Here is a 9,982-nt window from a genome sequence, read left to right as displayed (position 1 = left end):
TCCGCCGAAAAGAGACCATCACGGCTACACACGCGGTTGATGCATTTTAATTAAGTCAAGTGTCAAGTTCTCTACAACCGGATATTAACAAATTCCCATCTGCCACATAACCGCGGGCACGGCTCTGGAAAGTTTATACCCTGCAGGGGTGTCCCAACTTAGCCCATCACAAGCTCTCACGGTCAAAGAAGGATATTCCTTCTCCTAGGAAGACCCGATCAGTCTCGGAATCCCGGTTTACAAGACATTTCAACAATGATAAAACAAGATCAGCAAAGCCGCCCCATGTGTCGACAAATCACGATAGGAGCTGTACATATCTCGTTCTCAGGGCACACCGAATGAATACTACGTACAACTAAAACCAGACCTCAAGTTTCCCCGAGGTGGCGCTGCAAGTGGCTCTAGTTCGGACCAACACTCCGAGGAGCACTGGCCCCCTGGGGGGGGTTTAAATAAAGATGACCCTTGAGTCTGCAGAACCCAAGGGAAAAAGGCTTAGGTGGCAAATGTTAAAACCAAGGTTGGGCCTTGCTGGAGGAGTTTTATTCAAAGCGAACTTTCAAGGGGGTCCCATAAATCACCCAACCGCGTAAGGAACGCAAAATCAAGGAACATAACACCGGTATGACGGAAACTAGGGCGGCAAGAGTGGAACAAAACTCCAGGCATAAGGCCGAGCCTTCCACCCTTTACCAAGTATGTAGATGCATTAATTAAATAAGAGATATTGTGATATCCCAACATAATCCTGTCCATCATGGAGCAATCTTCAACTTCACCTGCAACTAACAACGCTATAAGAGGGGCTGAGCAAAGTGGTAACATAGCCAAGCAACAGTTTGCTGGGAAGGGTGAAAAGGTTAAAGGCTGACATGGCAACTTGGGAGGCATGGTAAACAAGTGATAGGTAGCGCAGCATAGCGATAGAACGAAGCAACTAGCAAACAAAGATAGAAGTGATATCGAGGGTAATGGTCATCTTGCCTGAAATCCCGCAAGGAAGAAGAACGAGTCCATGAAGAAGATAAACGGACGTAGTCGAACGAATCCTCACAACTCCGGAACGAAACCGAAGCTAACGAAAGAAGCAAACCGGAAGTAAGCAAACAACATGGTAAACACACAAGCATAAACATGTCATGATGCACAAACAAGTATGATGCATGACCGGTTTAATGAGGCATGGCATGGCAATATGCACAAACAACACTACAAGTTAAGTGGAGCTCAATATGCAACGAGTTCCATATTGATGAAACACCACATCACTTATTTAGTTCTCTCTTGTTTATGTACCCAACAATATTAAATGTTATTAAACTTGGCAAGGGGTGAAGCATAATTAAACTACCTACCTAGGGAAGTTTAAATGAGGCCGGAATAACAAACAACATTTCCGGAAATCCCCATATGTTATTTAGAAATTTAACGCAAACAACAATTTTAAACATTTAAATATTGTTATCATGATGCGGATGACATATACAAGTTATATGCAATTTTTATGAAAAACGTTGACATAGGCATGTTATGAAGCATTTGTCGCCATGGCGGAAGGAAAAGGGTGCCATGGCGGTGAAACGGAAATGGTGCCACGGCAACATCCCGGTTCTGGCAACTCGATTGAGATGCTGGTGCAAAGGAACAAGCGTGGGTGCGTGAAACATGCAAGAGTGACGGGGAGTGATCCCGGATACCGGGTGTCCCGCATGTCGGTGGCATGGCTTACGACGAACATGCAAGGAACAATTTGGACACGGTCCAAACATAGGGTGCATCTCATACAACACATGCATTTGGTCCACGAACGTCGTCTCGGGGTTATACCTTCGAAGCGCGCGTTTCGTGCGGAATGAATTCATAGTGGAAGTAGGCATTCATGGGACGTCGTGGATGTAGTGGTACACGTTGTATTTTCGAATCAACAGCGGCGGTAGTTGTTCAGGGTCTTGGCGGGTCGTCGTGTAGCCGTACATGCGTTCTTGGAACTTGGCGCCATCACCATGTAGTCGTACCCGAGGTCCTGCCCTCCTAAGAGCAGGTATAATAGTCCTATTCAGCAGGCTACAAGGGGTTCCACCTCAGCAAACTTCTGAACTAGAGGAGAATAAAGACAGGAGAGAGAAGGGAACGGGCGCTTGACGAAGCGCCCGGCTGCAGCACAAGAAGCGAGAAAGTTCAGCCGGCTTGCAGCCTAAAGCGAGCGATAGAGCCGCTGCTCCCAATCCCCTGCATCTCACTGTCCAATCAACCGCTTTTTCCTTTCTCCACCTGCATGCAAACATTGATTACCCTGGCCATCTAACAGCTCGTGTAAAGCCAGCTTATTACACTAGACTTTTACTATAGAGGCTCTTGCTGACATGGCACCGGTATAGAGCCAGTAGCCGGCGTTTCTATTAGCCATGCTCTAAGGGCATCGGTCACTGTGGTACTTGTCAGTCCATGGTAGCAGATGTGTGCGATTGGGTGGTTTGGTCAACGCGCAGGGATAGCGTGCGTTCGTTCTCTGCCTGAACGAGGACGACGTGGAGGTAGGAGGGCAACGACGGCGCCGCGAACTCCAATGATACAGCACGACGGGGAGGCGCAAGGACAGCTGGGATGGACGGATCGGCCACGGGACGTCGGATCCTGGCTGGTGGGGAAGCTCCATGGCGGCAGATGAACTCCTCTGTAGGCAAACAGAGAGGGATGGAGTCGGGTGAGAGAGAGAGGAAGCAGAGGAGCAAAAGGAGGGGCAAGGCACATCGACCTACAACTGCGGCTGATGACGACGCAAAGGAGAGCTTGGGGTTGGGGGAGGCGAGGTAGCAGGCCGGTGGCGGGGCTTGGCGCAGGGGAGGTCGAGGTCGCCGGCAGCAGAGGCTGCGACGCGGCCAGGCTTCGGCCATCAACAACTCTGGTGGCCGGGACGGTCGATGGAGGAGGCGGACGACGGGTCGGAGACGAGGCCCGACGTGAGGACGAGGCGGAGGAGGAGCTGCAGGAGGTGATGCGGGTCGTCCTCCTCGCCCTAGACATGACAAGGTAGGGGAGGTCTTGGCGCGGGGCTCCGGCAACGCAGGGCGCCGCGGCGAGGCTTGAGCGACGGCGAGGAGTGGCGAGATCAAGAGGCACGGGAGGAGGCCTCCAAGCGCTAGCTGTGTGCGTGCGTGTGTGTGGCGGCGGAGTGGGAGGACGAGGGAGCGAGTGATCGAGGGGAAAGGGATGAGGGGATCGAGCAGCTAGGGTTAGGAGGGGTTGCTGGGCTCAAGTGGTCGGCTGGGCCTTGGAGGGTTAGCTGGGCCGCTGGACTCTCTTCTCCCTCTTAATTCTTTAGCAGAAAAAGAATCAGAGAGAAGAAAAAGAAAGAGAGGGTTAGGGAAAGAAGTCGGACATGGGGATTATTTTCCTGGTCTCACAAAAATGAGCTTGATCCAAGAAAATAGAAGTTGGCGTGAAAGCAAGATTCAAATTCAAACTCATTTGAATTTAATTCAAATGGTTTGATCTAGGACAAGGTTTAGGAGAGGCCAAAATGTTGAGATTTTAGGAGGAGCCTCAATAAAAGAGATAAAAATTGTTGGCAAAGTTTGAGGCAAGGAATTGAGATAGAAAATGCATGGAACTTAAATTGCAGGTGTGTTATGGTGATTCCAAAGATAATGGAATCTCTACTCCTAATGGAGCAGTTGGTGAATAGTTCGCCGGTTATTTTTCGCTAGTTTTATTTCGTCTACCCTCCCACCACCCCCACCCATCGTTGATTTTTTTTCGTCTCTCCTCCCACCACCTCCTCCCATCGCAGGTTTTTTCCGTCTCTCCTCCCACCACCCCCTCCCACCGGTTTTTCTGTTTTCTTGTCTGATCGACAGTACCCAACATATTTATGGTAATCAATTACAATTAATCCACGAATAGTAATAAATCAATCCAGGTATGGTAATCCACGAGGGATTGCCTCGCTTCCAACCCATCACGTCTGTAGCCATGGGAGAGAGAGGAGGGAGAGGGGAGAGGGGAGAGGGAAGCGCGGCGGCCTCTGGGCCATCATGCGGGAAAAAGACATGCCGATTTACTACTGCCTGCCACGCCGCTGCCGCCGCTTGCGTGGTCGTTCTCCAACTCGATCTCCAGCTGTCGCGACACTGCAGATGGCCAGTATGGGGCTCTGGGTACACGCACCCGCCGCTCATCGCAGAAGACACCGTTGCGCCCCTCCTCACACCGGAGCCACCTCCGGCCAAGATCGACGAGACCACTGGATCACGTGGATCTGGACATAGGGGTATGCATCCGCAAGGCCGAGAAGCAGGTCGTACGCCACTACAGTATAGGAGCACCAGCGCCAGACAAGCAGGATGTGCTCCAGGCCCTCCCTTCCACCTCCAGCCGAAACGATCCTGCACGGCTGCACCAAGCCTGCTTCTCATGTTGATGATGCGCCCTTCAAGGATGTACTGCCGCATGGGTTCCGGCGCACGGGGACGGCAAGATCTGCATCGTCCGCATCATCGACACGCAGGTACACACATTGATGCTTGCAGTTACAGTTTCATGTCCTGATCCAAAATGCTACAGGGATCTGATTTTTATTTTTGTGTCGTGATTATTTTTGAACATTTGCGCTTTAGTTTGATAGCATGGATGGATTTGTGGCCTCGCCTCATCAGGTCTGGGAGGACAAAAGTGCTTGGCGAATAGATACATGCAGCACGGGGCAAAGAGAAAAAAAAATTAAGTACGTTTTGCTGATACAAAATTTATGTTATACACTAGATCAATTATCTCGTCGAGCCGCCGGCACTGTCCCTGGACTCCAATTCCATGTGTGATGGATTTTGCTATTGTACCAAGTATTTGCTGAATTTATTGGCATTCATTCATATTATTGGCCGGCCGTTATGGTTTTCTGTTTTATAGACTGAACCCTCAAGGGTCGTCAAGTTCAGTTTTAGAACAAAAGTCGCGGGATAAGCTCTTTCTGTCTATGGATGACAGCTGAATGCGCAAGATAGATGAATTTGGATCATGAGCTTCCAACAATGACTGTGCGAGATGTTGGACATGGCGTACAAGGCCGATGTTGATGGTGGCACATATACTCATCAGCTGCCTACTACACGTCAGGGAGGAGGAAGCTAGGGAACCCATATTTGAAAAAGGAGAGCAGGGAAAGGTTTAATGGTTACTGATGAAACCATTAATCAATAATTGTGATGATTAGTTGTTCCTGAATCACAATTAATCCTTGTATAACTCCATGTGTTGGTGTTTTGAGTGGGTGACCTGTGACCTATTCTATCCAAAAGAATAATGGTGTGCAGTTTCAGTCGTGAGTGGACGCGATATGGCCACGGACCATATTTATACTATCAAACCGTCGGTAACTGAAAACTAATCATGCTGGTTGCAACGGGGGCAGCCTTATATTCCCCAATGATGTTTGTGTAAAATGTTATGTTTATTTATTTATTTTGTTCAAAAAACTTGCCTGTGTACAGTTTTTCATGCATGACACTACAGAACCAAGTATTGGTAGATTTGGTAATGCTTTATTTAAAGTTCTTGTGTACATCAGACTGACTATTACCACAAACATGCCATTTATATCATTTGATGGGAGCCAATGCCAAGGCCTTTTTATGTCCCCATTTATTTAGCATCATCATGGTTAGTCATTCCAATGTTAGAATCTCATAATGTGATGCCTAATTACTTTGACCGATTATGAATACAGTGATTTGTTGTAATTTACAGAACAATTTTTTGATATGATGAGTTGTTTGCAATGTCTGCTTACTGTTTTTACAGGACACCAGATTTCAGTACCCCTTTGTAATAATTTCTTAGGTGATTTGTTGAATAAGCACACACCCAGATTTTGGGGATTAATAACATTAGTATGCAACAGCATCGGGGTTATCATTCGTCGCGCTCCGTTCCTGCGCCACCGCCGCTGCCGCCGACATGCTCTCTGCCCAAGTGCTGCCTCTGGGTTGTTGTTCTCCATGCTCACGCACTGCCTCTAGGTCGCCATTCATTGCGCATCCACTCATTGTTGCCGGCGTGCTGAGAAGCTTCAATGGAGCCTACTGGTTAAGGACGCCAGGCAACTCGGTTTCCCAGGTGTGCATTCTTAAGGACCGGCACACCTAATTCTTTTCCTCACCAGCACATCGACATGGCTTATAATATGATTTATCATTTTAGCTGCACCGAATTGATTGTTTCACTGGTTTGCTCAGCGCATTTTAGTCGAGTGCACTATATTATTCATGTGTGCAGTTCTTATATACTAGCTTGTGGAACCAATCATCAGTACATCATTTTTTTTATAAACTAAAGGCACAAAAATGATGCTTCTAATTATGTTTCTTCTTGTTATTTGTCAACTTGGCTCACAAAATTGTCATCAACTTCATGGGTGAAGATCAATCAACACGTGCTTCAGTCACTTGGCGTCGCCCGCTTTCATACAATTGCCCAATGACTCTTTGATTTAATTTTGCCTCTGACACTCAGCTACTCAGGTGATTACCAGAATAAAGGTTAGACTTTTTTATTGTTCTTGATGTGAGGTTACTAATGGAGCACCAATTAGCCATTGTGGACTTGCTATTCAATTTTTTTGCTGGTTTGTACAGAATGAGAATTTGTTATGTTTGTTCATAAGTTATTCTGTTAATGATATCATCGTAAAAGTTGTGGCACTTGCCTTAAGTAATGCCCCTGAAGCAAATGGAATGCAACAACTTTTTTTGCCAATTAAGTTTCTCTGTTTTATAAGACAACTAGCTTTTGCTGTAAATCAGACGCAAGCCTTCTTGGTTTACACGTTTATTGGCTAAAAAATATTTTGTGTTTCAATGTACACGAGGGACTGATGAGAGGTATTATATGTAGAATCTTACCAAGCTAAAAGTAGTGTAACCTTGAACATACAGATGATGATTAGTCCATAGATATTGCATTGGAGTTTCTCTTTTTCAAAGTCTGCTCCGACCAAGCACTTACATGTTCAGGTACATATGTTGGGTTATGTTAAGTACTTTTTTAGTCTATGCTTTTGTAAATCTTGTGAATTTTCAATTGCCAAATTTCTGGGACAAATCTGAAGGAAGAAGTTCCGAAGTGTGATTCAGTGATATATTGATCTTGCTGCAGAAGAAGGTATGCCATTATTGTACACAAAAGTTTGTATCAACATATTTTTATGTATGCAATGACAGTCCTTGCTATTCTAGGGCCTGAGAGGTCTCTATGATAGGAAATGCAGATTGTTAAACCATAACAACAATATCTTTCATAGGTATGACAAAGGGTCAGAAGTTTAAGCAGAATTTCTTTAGCGGCATGCTTGTATTGCATCGTCAAAGTTGTTTGCGTGCAAATCTTAGTTTGAACCAGAATCAAGGTTGATTTTGGAAGCACCAAAAATACACATACCCAAAGGTCTGTTTTCTACAATTGTACTAACTATGCTCCAATAGTTTTTTTTCCTTGATGCCAAATTTTCACGGTGTCTATCTGATGCATATTTCAGTAAAGTAATCAGCATGTTGGTCTGACCACTTGACATACCTTTGTTTTGCAGGAGGGTTGGAAGATTGTGAGCTAGATGTACCATCAACGCGGTGGTGAGCATATTGGGGAGATGACGAAGTGATTGGTGTGTATGAAGATCCTAACTGCATTTTTAAACTAAACTGTTTGTATTTTTGGTCCTTGCCTGTATGTAAGGAAAAAGCACTTGTGAGTCCATCTGATTACAACTATGAATTTCTTGTTTGAAATGTTGAGTTTTAAAACCCAAGTCTTATGGTCTATACTTTGTTATGGAGAGAAACCAAACCAGATGATGGTTGCGACTAATCGTACATTCCTACTATATTTGCGACAAGAGCATGTTGGTGCTATATACTCTCTGTTTCTCTTGTTTCATCAATGTTTTGAGCACCAGTCCCTTCTGACTGGTTCGCGTAAGTGTTTTGAGCACCAGTCTTTTTTTCTGGGTAGAGGGAGAGAGCGGGAGGGAGAGATGTTAGACGTGATTATTATTGTGCGACTAAAATATGTTGTTGCTGCTGTTGTGTAGATGAGATAGAGAGAGAGCGCTTGTTGTGTTGTTTGCTCATGTATTTATTTGATACAATGTGAATAGCTGCATGGATTTGTGGAGTGAGGGAAACACCGATTCATTTGGGACTATCTATGTATTTTGCTTCACCTGAAGAAGCACCGCTGATGTAATGTGGTATGCTCACATATTGATATTCGTGAAGATAAGTTATGCACCAACACTACTTTTAGTTCACGTGTTAATGTGCGTGAAGATAAGGTATGCACCAATGCTATTTTTAATTCAGATCAGTCTTTTGATTTCTAATTGTCATGTGAAGTGTTGTCAGGTTGTCAAAATGATGCATTCATGCTAAGGAGGTCACTGGAAAGGGTGAAGGTTGAATCATCAGTTGTCTTGAATCCTTAACTATTGATGCTACCGACGACAAAGTAATTGTCATTGTGTTTTGCAAAAAAGTTGAAGCTAATAATGGATGTTCATATATTATATTTTATGCTGATGGCTTAACTGATTCATGTGCAGTTGATGTTAACCAAGTTGGAATATAAATATGCTGTTTCTCTTATTTAGTTAATTGGCTTCTATACATTCCATCTTGCATGCATCTAGAGAAAGAAAGTATTTTTTTTTCGTATTTCCAGTTTATCAAGTTCAGAGTTCTAAATGGGGGAGAGAGAGAGGGAGAAGTTCACCGTGAAGCAATCAAAAACGGCAAACATCCTTTACTGACATAAATATAATTGTGCGGTTACATGTTTGAAATGCAAGTGTATGTGGGTGAGGGTGGAAGGAGGAATTGCGATTTGGATGCACCATTGATAAAGGTGATGAGCTTGGACTTGGGAAGTGGATTAGAGAAAGAATAAGAAAAAAAAGAGTGGTTTCACGGTAATTTTTTTTGACAATACAACGTGATGTTCATATAAGGTTCATAAAGATCTATGTCACTGGCGTAATTATGACAAAATGAACTGAAAACTCAACGAGTTTTACACAATCAGAAGAGATGCATACAAATAACTGTTCTTCTTTATATACAATAGATTATTGTCCGCTCATTGCAACTGGATATAAATATTTTAATATGATTTTGTAAATAAGCATTTACCAAATTCTGCCCATGATATACCTATTTGAATATATTTTAGGATATTATTTTGCAATCACTTATTGACTTCCAAAGGAAAAAGATAAGTTTATTTGGTAAGTCAATTAAATGGGGGACAACTATGATGATTTTCATGGAATGATGCTCAGTCCAAGGATGGAAGTTTGGATGAACCACTCCGCTAGCTGGCAGGAAAAGGAACATTATTCTTTTTTAAGTACTATATATATAGATAATACAAAAGGTGCATTTATATATGTTTTTATTTTTGCAGAGTACGAGATAGATGGAGATGGATTAGGTTGACGTTCAGGAAGAATCCACCGATGAGGGTCCCAAGGCGATGTCGTTGGCAGGTCAAAAAATTCACCGATTTTGTGCAACAATGTGGCTATATATACGATCAGAACAAAAATTAAAAGGCCCGTAGCAACGCACGCGCATTCTACTAGTATTTTTAATATAGCTCCCTAAATATTAGGAGGATATGTTATAAAGAGAAATCACCATGTGAATTCCCTTGATTTAAATATATCAAAAGATCTATGCAATTTATTTAGTTGAGGTTTTAAAAATTAAATGACATGCTGGCATGATGACATGATACAATGCAAAAATAAAAGAGCAAGCACAAAAGAAACACACGACGAAACTCGGAGTAGCTGGAAGTCTTCTTGAGCGTCGATCTCGGGGCGTTACAACACTCCACCACTACAAGAGGATCTCGTCTCGAGATCTAGGATGGCACCGGAGAGAAACGGAAGAGGAAGAGAAGAGGTAAAACTAAGTTGCTTCTTCGACAA

At 44.0% G+C, this 9,982-nt stretch overlaps 1 long non-coding RNA gene across 5 annotated transcripts; it reads left to right on the top strand.

Annotated features, from left to right (window-relative positions):
- Positions 1 to 3,923: 3,923 nt before the first annotated feature.
- Positions 3,924 to 9,609, top strand: LOC123116309 (uncharacterized). Of its 5 annotated transcripts, none has more exons than XR_006457032.1 (4): positions 3,924 to 4,510; positions 4,659 to 6,114; positions 6,419 to 7,440; positions 7,583 to 9,602. It is a non-coding gene; the product is annotated as an uncharacterized lncRNA (long non-coding RNA). The 5 variants fall into 5 exon arrangements; XR_006457028.1 differs by having other exon boundaries at positions 4,620 to 6,114; positions 7,583 to 9,601; XR_006457034.1 differs by having other exon boundaries at positions 3,928 to 4,726; positions 5,900 to 6,114; positions 7,583 to 9,606.
- The last annotated feature ends 373 nt before the right edge of the window (positions 9,610 to 9,982 follow it).

Source organism: Triticum aestivum, chromosome 1B, assembly GCF_018294505.1.
Source record: "Triticum aestivum cultivar Chinese Spring chromosome 1B, IWGSC CS RefSeq v2.1, whole genome shotgun sequence".
NCBI classification, from domain to species: Eukaryota; Viridiplantae; Streptophyta; class Magnoliopsida; order Poales; family Poaceae; genus Triticum; species Triticum aestivum.
This window is presented reverse-complemented; position numbering and strand designations above follow the sequence as displayed.